This window comes from Gossypium hirsutum, chromosome A05, assembly GCF_007990345.1.
Source record: "Gossypium hirsutum isolate 1008001.06 chromosome A05, Gossypium_hirsutum_v2.1, whole genome shotgun sequence".
Classification (NCBI taxonomy): Eukaryota; Viridiplantae; Streptophyta; class Magnoliopsida; order Malvales; family Malvaceae; genus Gossypium; species Gossypium hirsutum.
Window position 1 is genome coordinate 32527778 of NC_053428.1, and position 15325 is coordinate 32543102.

Below are 15325 nucleotides of genomic sequence, written 5' to 3' on the forward strand. Positions count from 1 at the left end.
GGATATCTCAGAGGAGAAGTGGATAGAAATTCTTCAAAATCTCAAGGAAGGGGATATCGAGTGGAGAGCATTTTAGATGGTTCCCGATAAAATCTTGTATCGATGTGGGAACTTTGATTGGGTGCCGTTGTTAGGAATTTGAGGAGCTACTGGATATACTCTGTTGCTTGCATTAAGACAGTATAAATCGAGTCAGTTTGTACCCGCGACTTACGGGCTTACTCAGTGTGAATTCTCCTTTAAAGGTGACCACTATAAGAAGAAGGTTCAGGAACTGTCTGATGCTTGGAAACAAACTCACTGGATGAAGAGGTTGGCTATCGGCTCTATAGTGACACCCTGAATACAATAGATGGTTTAGAAAGAGGGTCAATAAAAATATTCTTAAGCCAAGTTTAGAAGATACTCGACCTATGGTGGAACAATTACAAATCGCCCCGTAAGAGTTGGAAATTATAAAGCAAGACTTTGAGAAGAAGAATTCTAAGCTTGGGAAAAGATCGAACAATTGGAGGAAGAAAAGATGCATCGGATATTAGACGTAGACGTTCAGAGATCAGAGGCTGAGATGTGGAGAAAATGGAAAAGTAGGGCCGAAGAAGATCTAGACAGTTTGAAGATAGATTATAAAAAGTTACGCCTGTCTATGAGGACTGTCGGGTTAGGTAAAACTTTCGAACAATGGCGCCATGAAATTCGGAGGAAAAGACCAAAGCTGGCCGATGGGAAATGAAATTCTGAGAAGCTCAGGCACTAAATGAAGATTTGGAGAAGAGTCTGTCAAAAAGCAGAAATGAATAAGGTGAATTAAGGGCTAGAGTGGCAGAATTTGAGAAGTCTCTTCATCAATATCGAAGCCGTAATACTGTAATGGAGTTGAGGGCAAGCTTGAGCAAGGTAGAAGAAATGAAAGGAAAAATAGAAGAATTAGAAGCGTCACTACAAAACTGTGAGATGCGGATTCAGTTTTTCGAAGCAAGCGAGGAGTGTTGGAACAAGCAGCTTCACCATGCACAAGACCAAGTTAGGAATAGGGATTACATTATGAGGGAAGCCATAACTCAAATTCGGGAGGTAGCCGAATACTTGCAAGCTTTAGCGGTACAAGCGGACACACTGAGCGTGAAGTACGAGTTCGAGTCAGATCGGGGGCAGGAGCTAGCCTCGTTGCTTAGGAAAATTAAGGTTCTGAGCATTAGGGCGAAGTTTTATTTGTAACTTATTTTTATGTAAAGAATTTTATTTTCTAATGAATTTTCTAAAGGGAATTGAATCAAAATTGATGCCTCCTTTGCATTCATGTATTTGCATTGCATTACATCATATGCATTAAAGGTCATAAAAAAGATTCTAATTAATTAAAAATTATTTCAGTAATCTGGAAACCAACGAAAACCAACCAACTACACACCCCTATGGTACAAGGAAAAAGACCAAGTCAAAAGACAAAAGACTTGAGAAATTGGAGCAAATGCAAAAAGACATGCAGGAACAAATGCAGTCACAGATGCAAGAGCAGCTAGCCAAGATTCAGCAAGAGATGAAAGAGCAAATGATGGAATCCCAAAGAGAGATGATGAGTCAGTTGTCCCAACTGCTGATAGGAAGAATGGATAAAGGAAAGGGTCCCATGGACAATGTTGAAGAAAATAATAAAGAACCTCAATATCCTCCAGGCTTCACTCCAACACATATACCGACGCAACCTAAGATTAATCTGAAAAGACCATCTGTTATGATTATGCCTCAGCAAATTCAAGTTGGAGCTGTGATACCAATGAATTTCCAAGCCGGCTCAGGCTCTAACCCTGTTAATAACTCGAATTATACACTCGTTCCTGATTTGGATAAAGTCATGGAAAAGGAAAAGGCAAAGATAGAATCGCAAAAACAATTGGAAGAACGGTGTAAATGACTGGATGAAAAATTCAAAGCTATGAAAAACGCTGATAGTCATCACGGGATTGATGCTAAGAACCTGAGCTTGGTCCCAGACTTGGTCCTTCCCCCCAAGTTCAAAATGTCTAAATTTGAGAAGTACAATAGAACGAGCTGCCCTGAGGCTCATATCACTATGTTTTGCAGGCGAATGACGGGATACGTCAAGAATGACCAGCTATTAATTCATTGCTTTCAGGACAGTCTGGTTGGGGCGGCATCTAAATTGTATAACCAATTGAGCCGTGCTAAGATTAACTCATGGAAAGACCTAGCTCAAGCCTTTATGAAACAGTATAATCATGTGACGGACATAACTCCTAACAGGATCACTCTCCAGAATATGGAGAAGAAACCAAATGAAAGTTTCAGACAGTATATGCAAAGATGGAGAAAAGTTTCCATACAAGTTCAACTGCCGCTTTTAGAAAAAGAAACCACGATGTTCTTTGTCAACACTTTGAAGGCCCCTTTTATCACTCATATGTTGGGGAGTGCCACCAAAAGCTTCTCAGACATAGTGATGGCAGGTGAAATGATTGAAAATGCTGTGAGGAGTGGCAAAATCGAAGTAAGGGAAAGTACTAAAAGATTGGCCCCGAAGAAAATAGATAACGAAGTGAACAACACGAGCACATTTAGTAAGGGTCAGTCCAAGTCACTCACTGTAAACCAACCAAAGACGGTGACCACCAATCAACACAGTACTGTGAGACAAGAATCCAACGCGAGGGCGAACACAGAAAGGCCACAGTTCACGCCTATACCCATGATGTATAGGGAGCTGTACCAGAACCTATTCAACGCTCATGAAGTGTCCCCTTTCTACTTGAAGCCACTGCAACCCCTATTTCCCAAATGGTATGACACAAATGCCCAATGTGAATACCATTTGGGAATCACCAGACACTCGATCAAAAACTGCACCGCGTTCAAGAAGCTAGTTGAAAGATTCATTAAAATGGGGATTGTAAGGTTTGATGACCCAGCCATACCCAATGTAGCAAGAAACCCGATCCTCAATCATACCGACCAAGGAGTAAACAGGATAAGTGAAGGCGGAAGCAAGAAGATCAAATATGAGGTTGCAGAGGTCAGGACCCCATTAAGACGGGTGTGAAAGGAGATGGTCAAGAGAGGATTAATCGTGTCGGATTTGAAAGAAGCATCTGAAGAAGAGAGGAACTACTGTGAGTTTCACAACAAAGTGGGGCATGAAATTCAAGAGTGTGTAGAGTTCAGGGCCCTCATACATGACATGATAAACAATAGAGAAATGGAGTTTTATGAAGAAACTGAAAACCCCGGAGAGAGAGATATATGCGCGTCAAAGGGAGAATCGACGGCATAGAACCAAACAGTTAACTACCCCGTGGTCATCATATCACGACCCAAAAGTAATGAAGCGGGAGTGCAAATGCCACCGAAAGTCATAATCCAAAGACCCGCAGTCTTCCCCTATAAAGACAGCAAGAGGGTCCCATAGAATTATGACTGTAACGTGATGATCCCAGGAAAATAGAACCTAGTTGACACTTCAAAAGAGGACCAAGATAGGGGCTCCTATACACGTAGCGGGAAACGCTACGATTCAGCAAAGTGAGAAAGCAGGACCCGTAAAAGGAAAAGCCACGGTGGTCGAAGAGATGAAGGAGAAAGCGGCTAAATCTGAACTTCTTGTTAATGAGCCGGTCAACGAAGAGGAGGCTAAGGAGTTTTTAAAGTTTCTAAAGCACATCGAATACAGTGTTGTGGAACAACTGCGTAAACAACCAGCTCGTATCTCAGTGCTGGCCTTACTTCTAAGTTCGGAAGTCCATCGCAGCACACTGATGAAAGTTTTGAATGAAACATATGTTGCCAATGATATTTCCGTCAACAAGCTAGACCGCTTGGTTAACAACATAAGTGCCGATAACTTTATCTTCTTCAATGACGATGAGATACCACCCGGTGGTAGAGGGTCGACTAAAGTTTTACATATCACCACGCGTTGTAAGGGATATATGCTATCAGGAGTACTGATTGACAAAGGGTCGGCCTTGAACGTCCTACCATTGTCCACACTAGGTAGATTACCTGTAGACAGCTCTCACATGAAAGAGTGTCAGAATATAGTGAAGGCATTCGATGGTACGGAGAGAAGGGTGATAGGCAGAATTGAGATACCTCTTCTGATCGGGCCAAACACATATGAGATGGATTTTCTGGTGATGGATATCAAGCCTTCATACAACTGCTTATTGGAGAGGCCCTGGATACATTCAGCTGGGGCAGTGCCTTCATCGTTGCATCAAAAATTAAAGTTAGTATCAGAGGGGCGGTTGATAACGATAAATGCTGAAGAGGATATCATTACAACTGTAAACAGTGATGCACCCTATTTAGAGATAGATGACGAAGCAATCAAATGCTCATTTCGGCCTTTAGAATTTGTTAATGCAACATTCATTACTGAGGGGAGCAAGATTCTGACGCCGACTATAAAGATGAGTCAGCAATTGATGGTTAGAAAATGAGCTCTACCGAGAAGAGGACTTGGGAGACATCTCCAAGGAAGGATTGAAACGCCAGTATTGAAGGACAAGAGAGACCGCTTCGGCTTAGGATTTAAGCTGGATGCGAGACAAAGGAAAAAGGAGCTGGAAAAGAAACAAGAAAGAAGGAGAGCACAGTTGAAGGGGGAGGAAATCAAATGGGAGCCAATGATACTCCCCCATATATCAAAAACTTTTGTTTCTGGAGGAATCATTCATCTCGAAAGCCAAGAAAGGAAGCCATAGAAGAAAAGTTGGAAAGCTTAGATATCAACGCCACATACGAAGAAGGGGTTGGAGGAGAAAGTTTGTCGAGCATTTGCCCCTACATACCTAGAAGTGTTCTGGATAACTAGACTGTAGAAGAGATTCCTGTAGTTTTTAGAGCTGACTCAGAGTAATTTCCAAAGCACACTTATTGCTCTAGGCCTAGGAGTAATAAGAATCTTTTGTGAAATAGGCTTATGTTCAAAAACGTTATTTCAATAAAATGCACAGTTATTATCATTTTGAGCAGATATTCTTTCATTCTTTCTATTTCATTCATAATCATATTATACAAACGATTACTTTCGGATTTTTTTGTCCTTCGGATATTCTTTTAAATATTCTTTCGTTCTTCATTCATAATCATACCATACAGATAAGTATCCTTAAATTCTTTTGGTTCTTTGTATCTTCCTTCATCCTCATAACAGGTCCACAGATATTAATGATCTGAGTGACACTGCTAGTGGCTCAGAGTCTCCTTTTGAGCGAGATATGTGTATGGAGGATTCTCAGGATTTTGAAGATGACCAAGGCTGTAACCTATCTCCTGATCTGTTGAGGATGGTAGAACAAGACGAGAAATAAATCCTACCTCACAAAAAATCAGTAGAAATTGTAAGCTTAAGAGAAAGACAAGAGGTGAAGATCGGAACTTGTATCACCATAGAGATGAAGTAAGACATTATCGAATTACTTCAAAAATTCAAAGATGTCTTTGCATGGTCATACCAAGATATGCCCGGGTTGAACACCGATATTGTGGTGCATCGACTCACCATAAAAGAAGAATGTAAGCCAGTTCAGCAAAAACTCCGAAGAATGAGGCCCGACGTCTTGTTAAAAATAAAAGAAGAGGTTAGAAAGCAGTTTGACGCTAGATTTTTAAAGGTGGTAAAATACTCAGAGTGAGTAGCCAACATCGTCCTCATCCCTAAGAAGGATGGAAAAGTACGAATGTGTGTAGACCACAGATATTTGAATAAAGTCAGCCCAAAAGATAATTTCCCACTACCTCATATTGACACATTGGTGGACAACACGGCAAGACACTCACTGTTTTCCTTCATGAACGGTTTCTCTGGATATAACCAGATCAAGATGCATTCTGAAGACATGGAGAAGACTACATTTGTAACCATGTGGGGGCCGTTCTGCTACAAGGTGATGCCGTTTGGATTGAAAAATGCAGGGGCAACATATCAAAGGGCCATGGTAACCCTATTTCACGACATGATGCACAAAGAAATCGAAGTTTATGTCGATGATATGATCGCAAAGTCCCAAATAGAGAAGGAGCACATAAAAGTCCTGAAGAAGTTGTTCTTAAGGTTGAGGAAGTTTCAGCTAAAGCTCAATCCAGCCAAATGTACCTTCGGAGCCAAGTCTGGAACGCTACTCAGATTCGTGGTTAATGAGAAAGGGATTGAGATTGATCCAGACAAAGTCAAAGCCATACAAGAGTTATCTCCGCCGCATGCGAGAAAGAGGTTTGAGGCTTTCTAGGAAGATTAAATTACATCGCTCAGTTCATCTCACAACTAATCGAGGAATGTGACCCTTTTTTCTGCCTCCTCAAGAAACACAACCCAGGTGTATGGGATGAAAAATGCCAAAGGGCTTTCGACAAGGTCAAACAATACTTATCCAACGCTCCAGTACTGATGTCACCTAACCCCGATAAGCCATTGATACTGTATTTGATAGTATTTGAGAATTCCATGGGATGCGTACTTGGTCAGCATGATGAGTTAGGAAGGAAAGAAAAAGTTATTTACTATCTTAGTAAAAAGTTCACTGAATGTAAGACAAGATATCCGCCGATAGAAAAGTTGTGTTGTGCCCTAGTTTGGACAACCCAAAGGTTGAGGCAGTATATGTTGTATCACACTACTTGGCTCATCTCAAAACTGGACCATTTAAAGTACATGATAGAGTCAACAGCTTTGAATAAAAGGATGGCCCGATGGCAAATTCTGCGCTCTGAATTCGACATAGTTTATGTGAATCAAAAAGCAGTAAAAGATAGTGCAATAGCAGATTTTCTGGCCAATACAGCTTTAGAAGATTACGAGCCCTTGAACTTCGATTTCCCGAATAAAGACCTGATGTGTGTTGCTACGCTGAAGAAGGTACTCTGGAAGAACCTCCCTGGAAACTAAACTTCGATAGGGCATCAAATGTTGTGGGTAATGGAATCGGGGTAGTCTTGGTATCTCCGAACGGAGATCATTATCCATTTACTACTAAATTAGATTTTGATTGTATGAATAACATGGTAGAATACGAGGCGTGTATCATGGGTATTCGTGCAGCCATAGAACACAGGATTTAAGTGCTAGAGGTGTATGAAGATTCTGCGTTAGTGATTTATTAACTCAAAGGAGAATGGGAGACCAGAGATCCTAAGTTGATCGATTATAGAAAACTGGTCCTTGAATTGGTTAAAGAGTTCGATGACATTACTTTCTGCTACCTTCCTCGAGACGAAAATCAGATGGCCAATGTTTTGGCTACCTTAGCTTCCATGATCAAGGTGAACAAACAAGAAGATGTCAAACCCATCCGAATGAGCATTTATGAAACTCCGGCTCACTGTTACAATATTGAAGAAGATAAAAAAAAGATGATCACCCTTGGTATCACAATATATTGCAATACGTGAGGAATCGTGAGTACCCGGACCAGGCAAGCGAGAATGATAAAAGAACACTGAGAAGAGTGGCCATTGACTATGTCTTAAATGTGGATATCCTATACAAAAGAAGAAAGGATCAAGTGCTATTAAGATGCGTAGACATTGTAGAGGCTAAGAAAATATTGGAAGAAGTCCATGAAGGCGTCTGCGGGACACACGCTAATGGCTTTACAATGGCCAGGCAAATTATGAGATTCGGGTATTATTGGTCCACTATGGAAGGAAACTGTGTCAATTACGCTAAGAGATGTCATAAATGTCAAATCTATTGAGACAAAATTCATGTGCCTCATTCACCGCTGCATATCATGACTTCTCCATGGCCTTTCTCTATGTAGAGTATAGATGTAATTGGACCAATATCGCCGAAAGCTTCCAATGGATATCGATCTATCTTTGTGGTTATCAACTACTTCACCAAATGGGTAGAAGTCGCTTCATATGCCAATGTTACAAAGTCGGAAGTGAGCAAATTCCTGAAAAAAGATATCATATGTCGATATGGAATGCCGGAGAGGATCATATCTGACAATGCATTAAACTTGAACAATAGTACGATAGCAGAAGTCTGTAGTTAATTTAAGATCAGACACCACAACTCATCATCATATCAGCCGAAAATGAATTGGGTAGTGGAAGCGGCCAACAAAAATATTAAGAGGATTGTGGGGAAGATGACTGTGACCTACAAAGATTGGCATGAAAAGTTACCATTTGCCTTCTTTGCTTATCGAACATTAGTTAGAACCTCTACTGGGGCAACGCCTTTCTCTTTGGTCTAAAGAATGGAAGCGATTTTGCCAATCGAAGTTGAGATCTCGTCCCTTCGAGTATTTTCGGAGCTAAAGTTAGATGAAGTAGAGTGGATCCAGTCTCGATACGATCAATTGAACTTGATTGAAGAAAAGAGGCTAAGAGCTATCCGTTATGGTCAGATGTACCAAAAACGAATGATGCGAGCCTATGATAAAAAGGTTCGCCCGAGGGAATTCCATGAGAGGGACCTGGTCTTGAAAAAGATCCTTCCCATACAAAAAAATTTCAGAGGGAAATGGATGTCAAACTGGGAAGGATCTTATGTAGTAAAGAAAGCTTTTCCTAGAGGAGCATTGATTCTAGCCGAGATGGATGGTAAAAACTTGCCCAATCCTGTGAATTCGGATTCAATCAAGAAGTATTTTACCTAAAAAGTGAGAGGCCAAGGCGAAAACCCGCAAAGGGCGCTTTGAGACCAAATGGGTTTTTAAGTTGAAAACCCGAAAACGGGCAGCTCAAATTTTGAACATGGGGCATGTGGTAGTCTTGTCCTCCCAAATTATCAAGAGGAAAGAACAGTACATCTTGGAGCAGCAACGAAATACACGAGACTCCTAAACACATATTTAACTCGAAGTGGCCTTTGAGAAGTTAGAATAGAGAAGCTCGTGCTGCGATATCTGGGGCACCCTTTTCTCATCTTATTTTCTACCTTAGCAAATTTGCTATCTTGTTTAATTTATTCACTTTGAGTTTTGCTCAATAAAATTCCATCTTGTCCATTATGATAATCTCTTTCGAGCATTTTTCGTTGAAATCACGATTTTTGGACTTATAACATTCACACAAAAGAAGTTATGCATATTACTCTGGAAGGTCTCTAAATAGTACAAGGACCTGAAACAGGGACACTAGTCAGGACTAACCAGATTCAAAAGTTAGAAACATTGGAAAAAGTAGTCCAAATTGTGACTATTTATTCAAATTTTCTGTTAAAGATACCGGCTAAACAAAAAGACACAATAGCACATCAATGATAGAACCCTGATGAACTATGAGCAATGATACCTTAAGCATTTAAAAAGGAATCACTCTCATGACATTTCTACATTCATAATCATTCATCTAGTTAGAAGCATTTGACTCATTTTGATCATGGCATCCTAATTATTTGGCATAAGCATAGGTACAGGAAACCGATTCTACAAATCATGCCCTTAGAGGACGGTATAGTAACATCGGTGAATTCACAGTTCTTGTCTCCCTGAAGTTGCAGTGGAACTGATCAAAGACGGAAAGCCTTAACCCCCTAAGTAGTAGGGTAACAGGTTAAAGATTGTAGATCTTGTCTCCCTAAACAGTAGTGGAGCACATCGAAGAAACAAGCCTTAACCCCATAAGTAGCAGGGTAACAAGTTGAATATTATAGGTCTTGTCTCTTCGAAGTTGCAGTGGAACAAATCAAAGACGGTGAGCCTTGACCCTCTAAGCAGTAGGTAACAGGTTGAAGATTATAGATCTTGTCTCCCTAAATAGTAGTGGATCAAATCGAAGAAGCAAGCCTTAACCCCCTAAGTAGTAAAGTAACAGGCTGAAGATTGCAGACTTGTCTCCTCGAAGTTGCAGTGGAACAGATCAAAGACGGTGATCCTTGACCCTCTAAGTAGTAGGGTAACAGGCTGAAGATTGTAGATCTTGTCGCCCTGAAGTTGCAGTGGAACAGATCAAAAATGGTAAGCCTTAACCCCCTAAGTAGCAGGGTAACAGGCTGAATATTGTAGATCTTGTCTCCCTAAACAGTAGTGGAGCAAATCGAAGAAGCAAGCCTTAACCCCCTAAGTAGTAGAGTAACAAGCTGAAGATTGCAGATCTTGTTTCCTCAAAGTTGCAGTGGAACAGATCAAAGACGGTGAGCCTTGACCCCCTAAGTAGTAGGGTAACAGGTTGAAGATTGTAGATCTTGTCGCCCTAAGCAGTAGCGGAGCAGATCGAAGACAGTGAACCTTAACCCCCTAAGCAGTAGGGTAACGGCCTGAAAATTACAGATCCTATCTCCCTAAGCAGTAGTGGAGCAGACTGAAGATTACCAGATTTTATCCCCTTTAAGTTTCAGTGAAGTAACTCGAAGCCACCATTCGTATCTTCTTGAAGTTTCAGCAGATTAGATCGAAGCTACAAACCTCTTCTTCCTGAAATGGCATTAGAGCGGCTCGAAGCCACAGCAAATCTCCTTGAAATTTTAGCGGAGTAGACCGAGGCTACAAATCTCTTCTCCCTGAAATGGCATTGGAGCGATCAAAAATTACAAGTCTTATCTCCCTAAAGTTGCAGTGGAGCAGTTGCAATGGAGTAGACTAAAGTTAGCAGATCTTATCTCCCTGAAGTTGCAGTGGAGCAAATCGAAGTCTCAATCCTTATCTCTCTAAAGTTGCAGTAGAGTAGGATAAAAATACACGAACCATATCTCCTTGAGGTTGCAGTGGAGCAGTTGCGGTAGAGCAAATTAAAAGTTACAAGGCTAGTCTCTCTAGAGTTACAACGGAGCAGATTGAAGCAACAATTCCTATATCCCTGAAGTTGCATAGGATTGGAACAAAGCTACCTCGAAGAAGAAGAGCTTCAAAGAAGTCATGATTTGACGAGACCGGGCAAAATTGGTCCTCTTTGAAGTATTTGCTCTATTCTCGTTACACGACAATGAGCAAAGAGGGGTAGCTGTAAACGAGCCAATTTGCCCGGGTCCACCAAAATACAAAATAAATATAAAATCTAAAAAAAATATAAAACAAAATAAATACTGTCCAAATTACAGCCCAGATCACTTGGCCCAATTTCACAAATGATCCAACAATAGAAATAGGCCCAGATGGCCCAAAAGTTAAAACACTAACAGAAACCCTAGGGCTTGTCCCATTTTGCGCCGCAGCCGAGCCCCAACCTCCATGTGCCTTCAACATCGTACGACCGCCACGCGCGCTTCCGTACGCCTCACGCCAAGTCCCAACACACGCCCCGTACCCCGTACCTTTAAACGAACAAAAGAACGACAGCAAAAAGTAAGAAAAATATTGTATTTTTATATTTATTTTTCTTTTAGATTTCGGCTATAAAGCAAGACAAACAATGTATTGATTTTTTTTACGCATAAAAAACACGCAATATAAGGCAATCAAATATATAAAAAAAACAGAGAAAGGTGATTTTTTGCTTTTGATTTCTATACTCTTTTTCTTTTTCTTCTTTCTTTTTACTGGCATTTACTCAAATCCTTCATCATTGCATTTAGAAAAATAAAAGAAAAGGGATAAAATAAACTTTACCTTGCAAATATGTCGTAGATCTCTTTTGGCTTCTTTGAAATCGACGTGAAAATGAAATTTCGAGGCTAAAAAATGTCCCTCAAGGCATTAAGGTATTGATCGCCATTTAGGGAGGTGAATCGGTGTTTAAAAGGAGGGCTAGAGTTCGACTGAAGAGAATGAAATAGGGAGGCTAGGGTTCTTTTCATGGTTCGGCTGAATGAAGGCCTCATTTGGCCTTTATAAAGAAGCAAAAACGGCGTCGTTTAAACCATCTTCAATGGTTTAAAACGACGTTGTCTGGAGCCAGCCCGACTCGATCCGGTCTGTCGCCCTTGGGACCCGCGCGTTTTTGAGGTGAGGGGATATTTACACGATAGGTCCTCCCCTTTCGCGTATGCATTCAATCGCACCTTATCTGCTTTTCTTTTTTTTCTTTCTTAAATTAGCTCTTTAATTTGTACGCATTTTCATTTTAGTCCGATGTACAGCGCAGCGTTTTGGTCTAGGGGATATTTCTATTTCTAGCCCCCATATATTTGCGCGGATTACTTATTGATCCAATTTTCGATTATTTTATTTATAAATTATTCCTCTTATTTTAATTCAGTTTTAATTTAGTTTTCTATTTGTATAACTTACCATTTTAACATATTTAATATTTCTATGCTGATTTGTTTTAATCATTTTGTTTGGTTCTATTTGTACAATTGTTTTTGAAGATTTTTTTATTAGATTATTTTAACATTTTTGTACAATATTCCTTTAGATAATCTATATATATTTGTACATGTAATATTTTAATTGAGTTTTTGACTCGTAATGCTTACTATTTTAAAGTTCCTAACATTTTTATATATGTGTATATGCGTTGAGTTCTCTTAAAAACTTTATCTTGTTTATAAAATCATCGTTTTAAAATTCTTTTTACATATGTGTATATGCGTTGAGTTCTCTTAAAGTTACTATTTTAACGCTTTTATATAACATTTTGTTTAAATATTTATATATATATTGGTACATCTATTTGATCTATATACATTACTAAATCCATGTATTTTATAACTATAGTTTTCTTTGTACATAAGAGTATGTTTTTAAGTCTATTATATATATAATTTATAATAAAATTAATATAATTCTATGTACATATTATGTCCCATGCTAATTTATTTTATAAGTTCTTTTAAATTTATCCGTATATATTTTTATGTATATGAGTCATTTTTTTGAACATATTTCATTACATATTGTTTTGATTTAAAGTCTTACATTTAAATACTATTTATATATATACACATTTGTCAACTTTAAATGGATACATCATCTTTAAAATGTTTATGTCCATTATTTGACTCAAATTTCCTCTTTTATAATATATATTTCAATAATAAGTTATGTATATACTTAGTTTTTATATATATAAATTATTTCTAATTTTGCATGTGTTATTCACTTATGATTTTTTATATATATATAGTTTTATATCGATTCGCCTCATAGTAGCTCTTAATTTCTATATTGTTTTGTATTTTATTTTTTTTTACATATTATTCCATAGATTGTTGTTGCACGTCACTTATTCGTTTTTTTTATTATGTCAATTATTCTCCATACATGCTTGAACATTGAGTTATATTTTTTAGATTAATTATATTTAATTGTTTTGTTAGTTGATTAAATAAGTTATATTATCTTCATTCATCCATTGTCGTATTTTATGCATACATGTTATCCTATGTCTTCATTTTTTTCCTCTTGGTTTACAAATGTTGCTTTATAACTTCCAACTCTTTAAAACTATGTATTCCGCTTTATTCCAAGTCGAATTAATACGTTTTAAGCTAGTTTTATAACTATTCATTCAAAATTCTTTAAAACGAAGGCAATGTTCGATGTTTGGCAATTCGGGGAATCGTGCCCTATCGTGCTGGGTTGCAATATCCCGTTTGTCCAAAATAATCGAATATTCCTTTGGAATTTCACTCATGTCTTTAAAAATTCTTCAAAATGAAGGAAATGTTCGATGTTTGGCAATTCGGGGATCGTGCCCTATCGTGCTGGGTTGCAATTTCCCGTTTGCTCAAAATAATCGAATATTCCTTTAGAATTTCACTCATATTTTCTAAATTCTAAAACAAGGCAATGTTCAATGTTTGGAAATTCGGAGAATCGTGCCTTACTGTGCTAGGTTTCGATTTTTCGTTGGACTAAATAATTGGGCATCCTTTTGTAATTTTCAACGTATAAACTTTCGGAAGTCAAAGTTTATCATTGTTTTCGAGAGTATAAAGGATCGTGTCCTATCGTGCTGGATGTGATGCTGCATTCGTCTGAAACAAAAGAATTTTGACAACCAACTTGAGCCATTCAAATGCTTCAAAATGAACCATATTTCAAAAACAGCTTTAAAACTTAGACATAAGGACAACACTTAATCAATTTGGTACCAATTTTGGGCGTAGTGAGGGTGTAATCCTTCCTCATACGTAACCGACTCCCGAACCCATTTTTTCAAATTTACGTAGGCCAAAATCGATTTAAATAAAACAAAGTGTTTTATTGGGTAACCCAATCACACCTAAATAAAAGATTGGTGGCGACTCCACATTTTCGTTTTTTAAAGTCGATCCCCACTATTTTTTAACTTTAAAAAAAATGGTTTCGACAATAGTTGTGTGTCTATGTCCTTAAATTTTGTTTACAATTACTCACTTGTCCAATTTAATCAGGGAGAGATTATAAAATAGGTTTGATTTTGAAGATAGTCTTTGTACTTATCAATTTGTGCAAATTTAATTTTTTTTAATTTTATTTACTCAAAATTAACCTTTCTATCTTTCGATTTGCTCATATTCAATCCATCCATTAACTTTTTCCATTAATTCTGTTGAAAAATTAGGTACAATAAAAAATTTAGTCCTACAACTTTTACAATTTTTATCAATTTGACCCCTACTTGATTACAACATAGCATAATAGTAGTACAATTCCCTATTTGATTTCACTAAACAAAAACACTCATTCTCCAAAAACCCAGCAAAAGAATAGAAAGATAACAAAGATGTATTAAAAACAAAAAAAAAACAAATCACCCCTCAAATGCATTCACACAATATACCAAAAAAAAGAAAAACACAACAGTAAGAATGTAATGCCCCAAAACCCGGCCTAGAAGTTTAGACCGAATCCTGGAGGTTACATTGGCCATCAGAAGTGGCAGAAACAAAAAATTTAATTTAGACCAAGAAAACCTTTTTGTTCATTATGTTTGAAACGATATTAAACTGGCGTCAAACATTCAGAAATAAAACTCACAGTTTCTAAAGTTCAATCCAAATAACACCTTACGAAAGTCCAGCATAAAAACTTGTAACACAGTTTATATAATCATTTTACAAACCAAATTAAAATTAATAGTATAAAACTTATGAGATTTTACTTAAACCAAATCAAACCATATCTTTCTAAGACCTCTAGTATAACAAGTCTAGCTTCAAAACACAGAAAGTACCTGAAAGGAAAGACATTACAGAGATGAGCTACGTGAGCTCAGTGTGAGTCTGAAACATGAACAAACGGCAAAAGACGGAGTGACACAATAAATACTTCAGACAAGCATGTGCATAAAAATATCACTTACAGAAGTCTCAATCGGTATGTCAAATACAATGTCAAACCACATAAATGATTTTATAGCCATACACAATAATCAGATCATATTACATGACATTAACTATATTGTCAATAACCAAAAGTTCACACAAACAGAGAAAATGTTCTGAGGACCAGACGTATATTCAGATGTGAACAAATGCATAAGTCAAAAT